Source organism: Anser brachyrhynchus, assembly GCF_964034855.1.
Source record: "Anser brachyrhynchus genome assembly, chromosome: Z".
Classification (NCBI taxonomy): domain Eukaryota; kingdom Metazoa; phylum Chordata; class Aves; order Anseriformes; family Anatidae; genus Anser; species Anser brachyrhynchus.
Genome location: NC_137697.1, coordinates 13,213,554 through 13,228,564, shown reverse-complemented (window position 1 = coordinate 13,228,564; position 15,011 = coordinate 13,213,554). Strand labels below are relative to the sequence as shown.

The following is a 15,011-nucleotide window of genomic DNA, read 5'->3' as shown; positions in this document are numbered from 1 at the left end:
AACCCATCTCAGTATTTTATTATTTTATTTTATTTTATTTTATTTATTTTATTTTATTTTATTTTATTTTATTTTATTTTATTTTATTTTATTTTATTTTATTTTATTTTATTTTATTTTATTTTATTTTATTTTATTTTATTTTATTTTATTTTATTTTATTTTATTTTATTTTATTTTATTTTATATTATTTTATTTTATTTTATTTTATTTTACTTTGCTTTATTTTATTTTATTTTATTTTATTTTATTTTACTTTATTTTATTTTATTTTATTTTAGTGAAAGTTTAAGTGCCTAACACAACAGTGAATTTTGAATTCAGTAAGCCAAGTAGCTAACTAAAAATCCATTGACTACAAGCAACATGGCAAAGGGCAACATCATATGAAAACAAAACCACATTAAATTATCTACTGAATCTTTGCTTACACGTTCCAAAAGAGGGCAGCAAATGTCTGCCTATCTCATGCTCTTCATTTCTGGTCAGCAATGGTCACCAATGGCAGAGTGTTGCAGACCTTTCCTATATTAAAGGACTTGGTATGATTGGAAAGGAATTTTAAGAAAAGGGATATAAACCTCATTAGCTCATCTGTATACATCCTCTAAAATATTAGAAAGAAGAAGGTACTGCATGTTGTATTTTATTTTATTCTAGTCTGCTAAAATATAATTCAGAATAGACAGCAAAATAATAAGTGCAATCTCTCAAAGGCTCTCTTATACCCGTATTAAATTTTGTCTGTCTTTTGTCTCCCTTACAATAGTGAAAGCCTAGTATAAAAATAAATAGGCACCCTCTTCAGACCAAAGATCCATGCAGGAAAAAAAGAAAAAGAAATATTTCGCAATATGGAATTGGATTCTTTAGAGTGCAGTAGGGGATGTAGAACCAATATGCTGCTTCAGAAAGGCTGACAAGAAAAACAAAAATTAAAAAAAGGATGAAATTAAGACTTTCTTCTAAAAAGTTTATACACGGGGACCACAATGCTGCTACTTCTCACAGGAAAACTTGAAAAAAGCGATGTATATATAATTTATTGAATATTTTACTGCTTACACTACTCCTCCTCCTAAAGATTGCATACTAACCCTCTTCGCTGTGAATGTGTATTCTCATGTTCATTCTTGCACACACTTATGCAACCTTTTGTGAATTTCCTTTCAGCTACTGCATTTTCCACTTGTTTGTATGGATGTTTATTACAAAAGTAGCTTGTCTTTACAAGGAAAGATAAGGAAGGAAAAAAATTCAATGGGCATATAAAAGCAAAGAAGTAATTCAAAATACCTCTGTGTGTGTGTGTCTCTTTCTCTCTCTCTGGAGAAAAGAATTTGTATTTTTGAGATCTCTAGGATATTTCTGATTATTATTATTATTCTCAACTTCAGAGTGATTTATAGTACAATTCTTTGAAAATAAAAACACAGTATGTTGAAGATGTTTTGCCTCACTTTTGTGGAACTGGAAGACATTTCATAGAAAGGTGTTTCGGAAGGACTTGCAAAGATAGAAGGTACAGCTGTAAGCTAATGTCAGAAGGCATATTGTGCGTTATGAATAAAACACCTTGAAATATGTATATGTTGGTAAATTCTTGTACTGCTGAAATGTTTGAATTCTGTGCATTTTTTCAGTTGCCTGACAATTTATTTTACCACTGAACTGGAACATAGCCTAAAAAATGTCAAGGATGCTATGTTCAGCATGTTAGAAGGATTTCAGTCTATCCATTTTTATTTTGTTTTCCAGTGTATTAATATTATGTGTCTCCTTTAAAAGCATTTAGATTTTCTGCAAGTTAATTCACTTGTTACTAATTGGCTGAAGGTTCCTCTTAGAGCCCCATATTCCTGTCTAAAATGCTCAGATTGTGGATAATTTCAAACTTAAAGCAGGTCACCTGGGGCCTTTTCCAGCCAAGGTTTCAAAACCTGCAAGAACAGGGATTTCACAGACTATGTGGGCAACCCATTCCAGTGTTTAACAACCCTCTTGGGGAAGAATTGTCTGTTTGTCCAGCTGGAATTTGCCTTGTTAGATTTTAGATCTGTTGCCCCTTCTCCTTTCACTCTGCACCTCACAGAATAGTCAGCTCTACATCTCAATGACTCCTCTTCATATATGCTTTATGTCTCCCAGTTGTTTGTCAAAGAAATCTCTGTTTTCTACCATCTAAAAAGAGACAATCTAAAGGACATTTAGAATTACAGAAAAAAATATCTGTAAGATTATTAGAGGTAAGAGAAAATGAAAAGTTTTTGCCCTATCTTTATTCAACAGGAAGGAAAAGCTATTGCTGCATAAAACCATAAACTCTAGTGTGTCTGATGGTTTTCTGCCTCTGATTATCACTTAAAATCAAGCATCTGTCATGCTTTATATTTACGGAAGTCAATCAAAATTTTGGACGTGAATGAACAGGTTAAAACATTCAGAAAAGTTCTATATTTCAGATCAGCTGAATCTGAAAACCTTCAAGAGCTGACTAATGATTTGAGTGCTATCAACAATTTGAAAAATCAAAGTGCAAATATGTTGCCTGCATTTTTAAAAGGAAAATAAGCTGTTGAAGAATTATAGACCTGCTAGTGCTAATTTCATTTCATATAATAATATTGGAGTGAAAAATCAATGAAACATTGCATGCATTTGGAACAAAACACAGAAAGGAATAATGACCATCGCTGGTTGTTCAAGAGCAAATTGTGTCAAATTGGTGAGACGTCCTATTAGAGCAGACTAGAAGACCTCATAGATAAACAACAGAGAGTTTATATTCTGATTTAAGTGAAGCTTATGTTTCATTCTGCATCACTATAAGCTGATCTCAGTCAAAATGAAAAGAGTCAATGGCAGTGGTTGTAAGTTGAAATCAAAGCATTTTTTTTGGGGGGGGGGGGTAGAAGAGTTCTATAGGGTAAGTTAGCATTCACTTTAATGTATTAACCTTGATGATGGTGATCCCATTTGATGTTTCCTGTCTCTCTCTGAGACAGGAAAACTACAAGTATGCTGAATTGAATTAAAACTCAAAATCATCCTAAAAGATAGGATTAGAATATTATTCAGTAGGGACTAAAATCTCCAAGTGATCAGAGATATTTGATTGCATGTACAGAGTGTGGGGAAAACTAGGTAGAAATTATTTCAAAAAGTCCCAGAGGTTATTGTGAATCACAAGCTGAGTATGAATCAACAATATTTTGTTATTCTGAGAAAAGAAAAATGCCATATATAGACGTATAAATAGGAGAATAGATGGTAAAACATGAGAAAATCCTTATGCTTGTGTGTAGCACTGATAAAGCCTTAACAGCAGTGTGACATCCAGCCATGGACATTACACTTCAAGAGAACTGTGAACCATTCCACTAGAGGTTGAAACAGATCTATAAGAATTAGAAGGATTTAGGAAGTCTGATCATTAAGAAAAGATTGATTGAACTGTGATTACTTAGTTTAATGAAATTTGAGCATGATGACTTTCATATATACACAGAGAAGGGAGAAATGTACTGTTTGTAACCATGAAGAGGAGAAAAAAGAGGTCATGGCCTAAACTGCAAAAAAAAGACATCTAGCTTAGACATTAGAAAGACAAGGTAATACTACTACCTTAAGTAGTAATGAGGGAGAAGCAACAAAATTGCATGTTTCAGAAGACTGAGGAATTCCTATCATTAGAGATTTCAAATGGATTAGGCAGACATCCGTCAGGAAAGAGGTAGGGTTGGATGAGTCTGTCCTGGGATAAAGGCATTCAGTAAAAGGAAGCAGAGATGATATCCCCTCCAGTACAGTTGGTTTTCTGGGTGGGACTTAGGCATTTGCCTTCAGGACGATTCCCCAAATGATGGAAATGATGGAAAACTTCAGATTTCCTTATACCATGCTACTCTTTAAAGAATTATTTCTCATAAATCTGTCTGAAAGAAAAGCATGTATTTAGTTTATACAGAGAAGAAAAAGTTACATTTCCTAATAACTAGGCTAAAGTTTCAATGAAACCTGTTAGAAAGAAATGGAACCTGGTCCTGTTGGTTAGAAATTGAAATTGTTTTGTATTCCTCTTCCTTTTTTTTTTATTTTTTTAAAATTTATAGAACAATTGCTCTTGATATTTCCTTCAACATTTTTTAATTCTCACTCAGTAGCTAAATAAATGTAAACAATTACAATGCTTATGTTGCTACTGCAACTAATTGTAATATTAAATTCCCCCTGTGAGTGGAATTTTAATGTTCTTTGTGGCGTTTTGTCAGCAATTTTCCTGCTGTTTAAAAGATCAGTGCCTAATGGGATTAAGGTGGATAATCAAATCTCAAACTGGAATCTGGGTATGAGGTTTGGATGCCTGTGGAGTACTTCCTTACTGAATATGAATGAAAGATGTTCAGTGCTTAGAGTAGAGAAAAATAAATTGAAGACTATTTTTTTTCACACTGTGAAGTTACCTTAGACTTCTTGACAAGGAACAGGGATTCCTTTCTTAATAGTCAGACCATTAAACAATATGAAGAATAAATCCAGTTTATCATACAATATCTGGTATTGAAATATTTCAAGTGATAGAATAGTTCGCTTGGAAGAAACCTACACAAATCATCAAATCCAACTGACTGACCAATTCAAGGCTAACCAAAAGTTAAAGCATATTGGTGAGGGCATTGTTCAAATGCCTCTTGAACACTAATAAGTATGGGGCATCAAGCACCTCTCTAGGAAGCCTGTTCCAGTGTTTGACCACCCTCATGGTAAAAAAAAAATTCACAATAACAAGTCTGAACCTCCCCTGTCACAGCTTTGTGACATTCCCACACATCCTGTGATGATTTCCCAGCAATCAGAAACCAGCACCTCTCTCTCTGCTTCCCCTCCTTAGGAAGATGCAACGAGCAATGAGGCTGCCGCTGAGCCTCCTCTTCTCCAAACTGGACAACCCAAGTGTCCTCAGCCTCTCCTCACAGGACATGCTTTCTGGCCCTGTTACCAGCCCTGTTGCCCTCCTCTGGATGCTTTAATCCTTATTATATTATGGAGACCAGAGCTGCTCACAATATTCAGGGTGAGGCCTCACCAATGCTAAGTATAACAGGAGAATCACCTCTTCTGACCGTCTAGCTATGCTGTGATTAATACACCCCAAAATGCAGTTTGCCCCCTTGGCTGCCAGGGCACACTGCTGGCTCACGTGGAGCCTGCTGTCAACCATGTCCCTTTCCACTGAACTGCTCCCCAGCCACTTATCTCCTATCATCTGCTTATGTCCAGCATTGCTCAGTCCCAGGGGCAGCACCCAGCATTTTCCTTTGTTTGACTTCATGTCATTGGTAATTGTCCAATTTTATAGTATATTAAAATATTCTGAAGATGTTGCAATCTGTATGTTCCTTCAATTTTTAAAGCAGTATTGAACTCACTGCTGTTTTCTCTTACACCTTAAGCTTTGCTTATAAGCATACAGTGTTGTTGGTAATGATTTTAACTCTCCCATCTCAGAGGGAACTCTGGGCTGTCAATACTATCACAGAATCACAGAATTGTAGGGGTTGGAAGGGACCTCAAAAGATCATCGGGTCCAACCCCGCTGCCAAGGCAGGTTCCCTAGAGCAGGTTGCTCAGGTAGGCATCCAGACGGGCCTTGAATATCTCCAGAGAAGGAGACTCAACAATCTCCCTGGGCAGCCTGTCCTGTCAATTCTTATCAGAACTGATCTGAGTATTTTTTTTTTTTTTGTAAGCTGGAACACAGTGACAGACAGAAGGCAACCTAGAGGACAGCATAGCCATCTGGAAATTATCTTATAAGCTTGATTTGGTATGGTCTATGGGTAAGTGTCTTCCACCCCCTCTCCCCTTGCTTCACTGTTTTATCTGAAGAATTTCCTTTCATCAGAAATAAAAGAATAATAGTGCTTATGTAGATGATTATTATCATAGTGGTTGACAAAGGAATGGAGGACCATGTGCTGTGTTTAAGCTGAATGTTTATGCTCTATAGCTAAGATCAGTAACAGATAGATGTTCTCTGAAGCTTCATTGGAGAGAAGCATATATACCACATATTCCTCTTTGCTTAAATGCATTTGGTCAAGAGTATTTTCAGATTTATTCAATGGCATTTTCATATTTTTGGAACTATGAATTGTCCTGCAGTAGAGCAAAGGCTACTTTCCCAAAGTCAGTTATTTCAATCTATTGGTATCTGAAGCTTTACTAACATACAGCAGCATATATCTTCACATCGGTATGTAAACAAAAATGACTGTGAAAATGAATCTAAGTAAATCTATGTATGCTTAAAACTCTTAATAAATGCTGACTTTTTAATAGCTTAATTTACAGAATAACAGAATAGTTAAAGTTGGAAGGGACTCTGGAGGTCCTGGTCCAACTCTCCTGTGCTCAACCAGGGACACCTAGAGATGGTTGCCCAGGACCATGTCCAGGCAGCTTTTGAAAATCTCCAGGGAGGGAGGCACCACAACATCTCTGGGCAACCTGTTTGAGTGTTCTGTCACCTGCACAACAAAGAATTGCTTCCTGATATTCAGATGGAACCTCCTGTGTACCAGTTTGTGTCTGTTGCCTCTTGTCCTGGCACTGAGCACTAGCACTGAAAAGAGCCTGCCTCCATCCTCTTTGCACCCCCCCTTTCAGGTTACATACTGATGAGATCCCCCCAAGCCTTCTCTTCTCCACGCTGATCAGCCCCAACTCTCATAGCCTCTCCTCACAGGAGAGGTGCTCCATTCCCTTGATCATCTTGGTGGCCCTACATTAGACTTTTTCCAGTATGTCTATGTCTCTCTTGTACCAGGATGCCCAGAACTGGACACAGCACTCCAGATGCGGCCTCATCAATGCCAAGCAGAGCAGAAGGATTACCTCTCTTGACTTGCTGGGGATACTTTGTCTAAATTCAAGTCTAAGAGCAGGGCAACTTAATATATGTCAATTTCACAGTGCTTATGATTTCTAGCTGATTTTTCTTTCACAGCTGTTTAATACTTACATAACTCTTTCAAAGCACTAACTGTATGCCTGTTATAAGACAGTAGAGTGTAAGACCTTATATGTCTGTTACTCTATTACATCTATTTCTAATATTATTTACCTACACTTTAAAAAATCTATAGCAATTTGTAAATAACCTGTAAATGGGGTACATTCTTATTATATGTATAGCAGTTGTTTAATATATTTCCTATAAAGTTTTTTGATTATTTTTTTTTTTTTAGTTGAAATGATGTTTGTTTCCCTTTTATTGAAAAAATAGGATTTTATTCCCTGTCTAGTAGCATCAAATGTTTCTATTGATGTTTTTCCAGACTTGTTGGCAATGGTTTGTAAGCATACAATGAAGTTCAACTCTTGTTGAAATCAGTGAGATTTTTCCAGGTACCTCAGTACCTCAGGCAGAAAAATAATATTGTTAGCATGAACTACTTTACTTAGTTCTTGTTTTAGAATAGCTCCTCATAGAGCTGTCCCTGTGCCAATGCAGACTGTCTGGCATTCATATTTTCTTAACCAGAAGTTAACATTTAGCAATGAGGAAATATTTATTTATTTATTTTCTGCAGAAAAGAACAGATGATCTTAATTCCTTTTACATGAAAAATTTCAGTGCTAACAGTAAAGTCTCTTGTCATATTTCTCATTTTTCCTCATGTGACTTTAAGATTTCATACTGAATGGATGTGCAGGAATATTACTGAATAAGAATGTTCACAGAAGTAATTCAGATGCAGTTCCCGATACTGAAGCCAAAACCGCTAAATAGTTATGGACAAAATTATGTTTTGTTGTTTACATACTTTATTACTCATATGTGGGTCTGACTTTTACAAATGAAGAGAACCTCTACTAAAGTAGAATCATAGAACACAGTCATAGAATTACTTAGGTTGGAAAAATACTTCTAAGATCATCAAGTCCAACTGTTAACCTAGCACTGCCAAGTCTACCACTAAACTCTGTCCGTAAGCACCACATCTTCTGAAGACCTCCAGGGATGGTGATTCAACCACTTCTCCGAGCAGCCTGTTCCAATGTCAATGAAGAATTTTTTCCTAATATCCAACCTAAACCTCCCCTGGTGCAACTTGAGGCTGTTTCCTCTTGTCCTATCACTTGTTGCTTGGGAGAAGAGATGCATCCCCAACCCACTACAACCTCCTTTGATGTAGTTGTAAAGAGTGATAAGATCTCCCCATAGCTTCCTATTCTGTAGGCTAAACAAACCCAGTTGTCTCAGCTGCTCTTCATAAGACTTGCTCTCTAGACCCTTTAGCAGCTTTGTTGCCCTTCTTTGGACATGCTCCAGCACCTCCATGTCCTTCTTGTAGTGAGGCACCCAAAACTGAAAACAGTGTTTGAGGTGCAGCCTCTCCAGGGCCGAGTACAGAGGGACAATAACTTCCCTAGTGCTGCTGACCACTGTATTTCTGATCCAAGCCAGGATGCTGTTGGCCTTCTTGGCCACCTGAGCACACTGCTGGTTTATATTCAGCCGGCCATCAACCAATACCCTCAGGGTCCTTTCCACTGAGCAGCTTTCCAGCCACTCTTACCCCAGCCCATAGAGTTGCATGGGATTAATTTGTCCCAAGTGCAGGACCCATCACTTGGCCTTGTTGAACCTCATACAGCTGACCTTGGCCTGTCGATCCAGCCCATCCAGATCCCTCTGCAGAGCCTTCCAACCCTCAGGCAGACCAACACTCAAGCCTGACTTGGTGTTGTCTGCAAAATATCCTCAGACTGTCCTGTGTGATCTTAAGACATGTCACACAATTGAGTAGTTTACAAAGGCAGAATAAAGAGAATAGCAAATCAATATCAGAAATGACAGCTGTCAATATTTAAAATAGAAAATACACATACATATGCAATTTAAGGTGGGCAAGGTCTTGAAGACAAGATGAGTAGAAAAGTTATTGCTGTCAACTGAGAAATCACAATTCATATGCTAAAATTTTTGGATAAGTACTACACTTTATCTGGCAGAAAACAATGTAGCTTCATGACCTCTGTAGAGCTATATTGATGTCTATTTTCTGAGAATATGACCCAACTCGTTCCAGACTTCAACACCTGAACACTGCAAACCACATGTAGGAGTAAAATGCATTGACTACCCCATTTTTTATATAGCCATGTTCATGTAGAGTGAAAACTGATCTCTGCAAGAGGAGTGGAAGCACTCAGCAACACTGGCATGTAAGGGCCAGGAAAGGCTCTGCATTTGAACACTGCCCTTTACATAGCAGGTTATGCTTTCTGTAATATATTGTTCAGGATACTTTTTTACCAAGTACCAGGGGTAAAATGAGTACTGACTCATTTTATATCTTGTACTATGTAGCATGTTCTTACACTCACAAAGTTTTAAAGATACAGATTAAAATGGTCTTGTAGGTGCTGGACATTCAATGCCAGAAAGACTGTGCAGTGCTGTGGCCTGAAAGCTCAGGCAAACATAATTATACCTATCACTAGAAGAAACTGAAATCTCAATCCCACAATTATACCACATAACAATGTTCTTCAGCTTCCTGTCAGTTGTTCCAATGCCACATGTATACGGTAGTTTAAAACACTGTGTGCCTCATCCTGCCTGTTCTTCATTTTCCTACACAGCACTTTATATGCGGTATCCTTTGGGAGCCTGTTGGGATAGAGTATAACTATGCTGTAATCATGGTTTCTGTGGGCATTCCCCTGCTGATGTACACAAGACAATTGATGACAACTGTATTATTGCACCTTTTGCTAGTAATATTGCTGATTGAACGATCTCTTTCTGTTGTTCATCTCCACCATTTCCCTCATCATTTTACAGCCCTTTTCCCCCTTTCTTGTTTTGCGTCCCAGCTGAGCAGTCTCTGATTGCCGATTAACTCTGGTGAGTTTCCTGAAACATAAGCAATTTGCTCAACTTTGTATGTCATGTGTTCAGATTCCAAGTTATGATGATGATTGCACGTTTAGTTTAAAAGTGTTTTGCACCCACTTTCATTGCTTATTCAAGTCCTATAAATAAGAAAATTTGAAATGCATCTCTTCTCTTCTGCAGTTGATTGACTGAGCCCCCTGAGGCATAACTGTCTTTAGAGGGCTTAATGAGATGACAAATCATTCAGCCTTAAGCTTGTAGGAGACCTGTTATGAACATCAGCACTGGGTGCATAGTTACAACCTATAAATGTGATAACATTTACTCTATACAAAGAAGCAGTGTAATTTATTGAAACAATGCAAGTAACAAGGCATTGTAAGTAGCTCTTCTTTCCCTTTCATTTCTCCCCTTTTAATGTTGATTGCAAGATTTCACCTAGCCATTGGACCAACATTAAGTCTGACACATGCTCTGTGCCCTTTCTAGGAAGATAGTTCTCAGCTATTTCCCTGTTATGAATTCAGTTCCACATTTGCTTTGTGACTGTTAAGTCTGCTGCTTTCATGCAGAAAGGTGGCAATATGGAAAGTTTCAACAGGTGAGTGTGATTCTTTCTTTGCTTATTTGAAGGCTGCCTCCCCAAAGGTAATGATGCAAGCATAACTGAGGGGACACTGATATTTATTCCTCTACAGAACCTGTCCAGAAAAGTAAAACAAATGCCACATTCTCCAGCTTTATCCTCAGGGGGGTGGACTCTTGACTCTGGATAGCAGAGTCTTGGCATATTCTTCATAACATTAACTCCTATTATGCTTTTTAACAAAAGATGCCATTATTAGAGTCACTGTTAAGGAGAATATCCCAGTCTAGAGACTAGGAGTTAGTAGTGCTGGCTGAGAAAACAGCCATCAGCTGAAAGTGAATCCCAATTATTGTTAGTGTGACACAAATTCAGGCCAGCACTGATAAAGAGAGAATGTATGGTGAAACAAGGAATCAGAATCACTGCACACAAATCTGTAGGATTGCTTTCTTGTTGTTAGCACCACTTAAATATAGCAACATTTTTTTTTGATAACTTTGTTTCTTTCTTACTTGATTATAAAAATCAATTATTAAACTCAGTTTTATAAAGTGCTTAGAGATAAATTCTGCTGCAGTGATTGCTATATCTCTGTAGTGCAAGGGAATAATTAGCAACATTAACCATCCTTGCCACTCCAAAATCATATTATTTTACATCAGTTACAGACTAACAGCAAAACAGAGCATCAGGATAAACTAATGCTTTAGACTCAAATACGAGAAAAGAAATCTTTATGAAAACCTTTAGACTGAAAGACTTACTAGGTGTCATTTTAAGGTGCACACCCTTTAGAATTCCCGCAGAAAGACTGATGTCCTTCAGCTTATAACATACTTGTGTAAAATGAACTTCTGCTCACTTTTCTTACACCCCCACATCTAAGAATTAGAAGAAAATAATTTAATTTGAAAGATAACATCTTGGAGAATTATACTTTTAATGTACTGATTGAGGTTCAATATAATAAAAATGCCACCTTTATAGGAAAGAGCTTCAAGGTAACACAAATTCTAATTAATTTTCTATCAACTTCCTGTTTTATTTTTCCTACGTTCCATTAGATTTCAAATTCTACAGGATAGTACTTTTGTAATCATGTAATAATAAATTTAATAATAATAAAAAAATCACACAATATATTTTTATTTTAATCTAGGTTATCTGAAAGCATATCTGAAAGCTAAAAGTTGGGCGTTTGTTGATCTTTAATATTTTAAAATTTTCAATAAGTCTTCATTTTACAGAAGTGGAAATCAGATTTTTCTGCTGTAGAAAAACTCCTGTTCTGGAAAGAAAATAATTTTTTTAAATACCTAGGAATCTCCAGCAAACCTTACTGAATGGGTCAAGTGCTGTTCTTACTTACACTTTTATTTACACAAAACCGCTTCACTGAAAACCACTTGATTCTTTATACCACAGTCTCAGGAAGAGCCTTACTTTGGCCAAAAGCTCTATCTCCAGTTTAAAGTAGCTACATTTGCAGTTCAGTATTTATATTATTAAAACAAGGGCATGGATTATCTGAGAATAGAACAAATCCCTTTTATGAACTAATATCAATAAGTGCAGCACTGAAGGAATTGATTCCTTCCACAATTGACTGCAATTTCAGTGTGTGCCATGGCCTTTTTCACCTTTGTTGCACAATATAATCTGACCTCAGCTGAATTTCTTCATCACTATTGGATTTGCTGTCTCCAGTCTTTTTGTCAGGGTTTGTCATTAGTCCATTTGGTCTTGAAGAACTTTTATTATTATTATTATTATTATTAATTATTATTATTATTATTATTATTATTATTATTATTAATAATTTTGCTCCCTGCTTTTGTCTTGTCTACCTGTGTTAGAATTTTCTTCACCCCTTGGTACACTTTCCTTTGCAAGGCTCTTCCTGACAGTTTTCCAACTATATGTCAAGCTGAGCATATGGGCAAGCTGTCAGTACTTCTTAGAGGGTCAATGGAGTCTTCAGAGACTCAAGAATCTTCTCTCAGTACCTGTGCTACTGCCACTACTCCATTCAAAAGTGCTGCAGAATGCTTTTGTGTTATTCAAAAGTATTAGCTGTGACCCAGGTTTTTACTCACATATTATCCAACTGTTTAATATCAAACTCTCTTGTGAAATTTATGCAGACAATAATTACTGTGAAAAAGAGAAGGAAGCTTCTCAAAGGAAAATAGCATAACTCAAACTCTTAAAACCCTATCTACTCACAATGGGGCAAATATAAGTGATTTGTGTGTGTGTGACATCAGAAATTACCAATTACATGTCTTGAAACTAGTCCAAAAATCATGAATATGACTTGCTGACTTCACAATCTCATATTTTGCAGAGTCTGAGTACTTCCATAATATTTCCAAAGAAATGTGAAATAACATTTTAAACTAAGCTTAATTAGATACTAAAAACAACTACAGTGAGTCTGCAATGTAGACAACAAAAATGTAATTATATTTCCTGTAGTGCCTGCCCAGCAAAGGTAGGTAAGTGGCTGCTCCAGATCTTGTGGAGAGCAATGATCCTTTTTTATTCTAATTGTTCCTGCTTTTTTTTTTTTTTTTCCCCTTTACACTGTGCTTTGTTAAGAAATTTTATTTCTTGCAAACCCTCTGAAGATCTCAACATGAAATATATCAGCCCACTATCTAATAATTAGCATTTCAGTTTACAGACTAAATATATGCTCATGATTTCATGTAGGATTTCTGAACAACTGTTTCATCTTGAGCTTTCATAAGACTTGTCTCACAGAAAGAATATTGCCTCTGTGTAACAGATCTAAAACTCTGCTTGGGTTTGGTCTTTCTTCAAATATCATCTGGCACAGCAGCACTCTGTGGAGATTTAAATTTATTTATTTATTTATTTTTAATGTCAACTGATAGTTACTGATTTTACTGTTCAAATTTCTTTATCTCTATGTTAACATAAATAATTAAATGAAATACTTTATTTCTCAGTTACATGGATATAGTTCTCAGAATCCTTGTCCCTGAGACTCTCTTGAGATGGAAGAACAATGTCACTGTTACTAAAAGTATATAATCTAAGAAGATATAACCCATACTCTTTGCTGTTGGCATCTGTGAAAAGGCTGCTTCAGTTAAAGCTGCAGTAGATCACATTAGAAAAGACTAGAGTCCTGTGTCTTTTATTTTTTCATTTTCCTCTATTGGCTTATGGACCAAAATATTTTGATTTTGATTTTTTTTGAATATCAAACACACCTTGATCTGAAATGTAATTCTGAAATTTTTTTTTTTAAACACTAGTATGATTTCACAACAACCAATTTGTTACACCCTTGTTTTTTCATTCAGCATATTTAACATTGCAAATTGCTCTGCAGTGCAGGTCCTCATTCAAGTAAATAAAACTACATTGGAAAAATAGCTGTTTTAGACAAAAAAAAAATATTTCCATCTTTCTGGAATGGACTTTTGATGAATTACTATCCATTCTGGGTCATTTATAGAACCATCTTAATTTATTAATGTTCTTAGCTATTATTGTTATTGCAGATTTTAAGATTACTTGTCAACATCTTTGAGAATCACATATAGTTCAGTTACACTCGAACATTTGTGTTTTAAGATATGCTTGTCAAAAAGAAGCAAAAACACCACATAACTATTCTTTTTTTTTTTTTTCAGCAGTGTTTTGCCGAACCTGCTTGCTAATTTTTTTCATACAATCATTCACAATGCACACTAGTAGGACTGTTAAGATGCGAAAAATAAACTAAAAAAAAATGTAGTCAGGTATAAATACTTCTACTGCCCCTGCCATGCACTGCTGTGTTCCGTGACCTGCAGACCCTGCTGCAGACTGCCTACAGATAATGGATACATCCATCTCTTTCTTCCCTTTTCTTTCTTTCTTTTCTTTCTTTCTTTCTTTCTTTCTTCTTTCTTTCTTTCTTTCTTTCTTTCTTTCTTTCTTTCTTTCTTTCTTTCTTTCTTTCTTCTTTCTTTCTTTCTTTCTTTCTTTCTTTCTTTCCTTCTTTCCTTCCCTCCTTCCTTCCTTCCTTCCTTCCTTCCTTCCTTCCTTCCTTCCTTCCTTCTTCCTTCCTTCCTTCCTTCTTTCTTTCCTTCTTTCTTTCCTTCTTTCTTTCTTTTCCTTCTTTCTTTCCTTCCTTCCTTCTTCCTTCCTTCCTTCCTTCCTTCCTTCCTTCCTTCCTTCCTTCCTTCCTTCCTTCCTTCCTTCCTTCCTTCCTTCCTTCCTTCCTTCCTTCCTTCCTTCCTTCCTTCCTTTCCTTCCTTCCTTCCTTCCTTCCTTCCTTCCTTCCTTCCTTCTCTCTCTCTTCCGCTTTTGCTCATTTTCCTCTCTCTCCCTTCTCCCCTTTCTCTCTTCTTCTCTTTCTCTTTCTCTCTTTCTCTTTCCTCTTTCTCTTTCTCTTTCTCTTTCTCTTCTCTTTCTCTTTCTTCTTCTCTTTCTCTTTCTCTTTCTCTTTCTCTTTCTCTTTCTCTTTCTCTTTCTCTTTCTCTTTCTCTTTC

General features: G+C 36.3%; 1 long non-coding RNA gene across 1 annotated transcript in view; it reads left to right on the top strand.

The window, feature by feature from the left end:
• The window catches only part of LOC308185195, a 123,457-nt gene that overhangs the window by 99,012 nt on the left and 9,434 nt on the right, over positions 1 to 15,011 (top strand). The window contains exons 6-8 of the long non-coding RNA XR_013943180.1: positions 4,893 to 5,075; positions 5,752 to 5,841; positions 9,656 to 10,512. This is a non-coding gene — a long non-coding RNA (uncharacterized lncRNA). The remainder of the gene's footprint in view (positions 1 to 4,892; positions 5,076 to 5,751; positions 5,842 to 9,655; positions 10,513 to 15,011) is intronic.